Genomic DNA, 2,275 nt, shown 5'->3' with positions numbered 1-2,275 from the left:
TAAAATGGTAATCTTTGGTTGAAAGCTCATATATAAAATTAGAGCAAGTTATGGAGTGTGTGATAAAATTCTGATTAATCTTAATTAATTTAAAATTTAATTTTATTAATAATTTCTTAGAGCTGGAAAGAAGGGGATTGGAGGGTGATAGCTAATGGGTATGGAGTTTCTTTTTGGGGTAATTAAAAGTCAATTGTGATGACAATTGCACAGCTCTATGAATATATTACAAATCATTGAATTATACTTTAAATGGGTACATTTTATGATATGTGAATTATATCTCGATAAAGCTGTCAAAAATATACTTGTAATTCTCTGCTAATGTAAGAGAGAAACAGTAACCTACAGACTTTGGAACAAAGAGGGAGATCTGAGTCTTAATGTATGAGTAAATTTTCAACAAATTCTCATGCTTTTAGTGCTCATTGAATCCATTTCCAAAAATATTATTCTGCCAATTCTTCAGGTATTTAGGTATTTATTTTAAATCAAGAGTTCAAGAGATTGCATCTTCAACTGTTTTTTTTAATGCTTATTTATTTTTGAGAGAGATAGAGAGAAAGACAGATCATGAATGGGGGAGGAGTAGAGAGAGACAGAGACACAGAATCTGAAGCAGGTTCCAGGCTCTGAGCTGTCAGCACAGAGCCCCTTACATGGCTTGAACTCACAAACTGCGAGATCATGACCTGAACTGAAGTTGGATGCTTAACAGACTGAGCTACCCAGGCGACCTTGAACTTTTTATACTATAGGTTTAAGATTAACCTTTCCCAATGTGCTCTTAGTTACCATTTTTCTGCTTACCTTCCAGCTTTTAAAATAGTTGCTGTTTTCTTCTCTCTTTCTGCTTTAATGGGTTTATATCTTAAGAGACTTTCATTACATTTTTTTAACAACTGATAATCAATTTATTAAAAAGGATGTTTTCTGCATCTGCAATGGTGACTTCAACCTCAACTCCTGGCTCAATAGTGATGGAAGTAATCTGTTTAATAATGTGAGAAGGACTGCAAATCAGTGAAAATGATCCCAAGTCTTAGAACCTTCACCACAAGCAGTTTTTCTTGTAGTGATTCTCAGAATCACAGGTCCTTTCACTTTGGGATTCTTTTCCCTTGCATCTCTGATCAAGTCAGCACATACCTTCTCCAAAGGGTTTACACTGTGGCTAGTTAGAGTAATTCTAATTCGGTGAATCGCCACCTTTGGTTCCGTGGGTGCCTTCCCAGTGTCTTTAAAAGCCATGGCTGCAGCATGGCTTCCTAACCAACTTGCTCCTCAGCAGAAGCAAACAGCAGGGAGTCAGAAATAGGATCAGGGTGCCCAGAGCTCTGCTGGATCTGCCACCATATTCCTCAAACAGCTTAAGAGACTTTCACTGATGTTTTAATCAAGTTTTAGGAGGAAATAAAAATAATGCATGTTTTTATTCAGGAACCTTTATCTGGAAGTCAATAGGCTACATTTGTTTACTTTTTAAAATTCATATTAGAAGGAGGTTTAAATTGTTAAAATCCATCTGCTTTTACAACTGGAAATATTCTGATATATGTTCAATTGTCAGGATTGGCTTTGGTAGTTTACAAGTAACTGGTTAGGCAAGATGGCAATTATACCAGGACTGAGTTACAATTGGGTATGTTCCAACAAGATGTTGTTTGGGGGTTAACATAAAAATACATAAATTATTAGCTAATTTGCCAAATTGTCAATTCACTAAAATTATTAGCTAATTTAAGTGAAAACACCTTAAAAATGTCTTTTTAAGTAACTTGAAAAATCCTAGCAAGCTACATTACTGCACATAAACTTAGATACTGAGGAATTAGCTTTTGATTTTGAGAAGTTCTGTTTTCCTCTGGTTAGCATTTTTAGCTATCTCTATCATAATTTCTATTTTGAAATGCATTATACTGTGTACAATTTCTTCTACTTATATTTTAAAAGATTGTGAATGCAATTTTTAGGACTTCTTTTTATATTCTTAGGTTTGAGAGTTTTCCTGCCCTAAATTTGTGAGACACAATGGAGTGGAGAACTAAGATAAGTATCCAAATTATGTTTCTATATTCTATGCCTGTATTTTATAGCTATTTGATTTCAAAATATTTTTCCTTGGTTCACTTTTACAGTCTTTGCTATTTCTTTGTATTTATTGACACCTCTGTATTGCTATCTGTGTATTTTCCATCAGTTTATAATTCATATATTTCATTTAAAGAATTACCTCATTTTAGAATCAAAGATGCAAAAGGTCCTTCAGTAATAG

At 33.7% G+C, this 2,275-nt stretch overlaps 1 pseudogene; it reads right to left on the bottom strand.

Annotated features, from left to right (window-relative positions):
• Positions 1-895: 895 nt before the first annotated feature.
• Positions 896-1,251, bottom strand: LOC115514943 (annotated as a pseudogene).
• Positions 1,252-2,275: the final 1,024 nt, after the last annotated feature.

Source organism: Lynx canadensis, chromosome B2 (genome assembly GCF_007474595.2).
Source record: "Lynx canadensis isolate LIC74 chromosome B2, mLynCan4.pri.v2, whole genome shotgun sequence".
Classification (NCBI taxonomy): Eukaryota; Metazoa; Chordata; class Mammalia; order Carnivora; family Felidae; genus Lynx; species Lynx canadensis.
The sequence above is the reverse complement of the archived record's forward strand: the minus strand, read 5'-3'. Positions and strand labels throughout refer to the sequence as shown.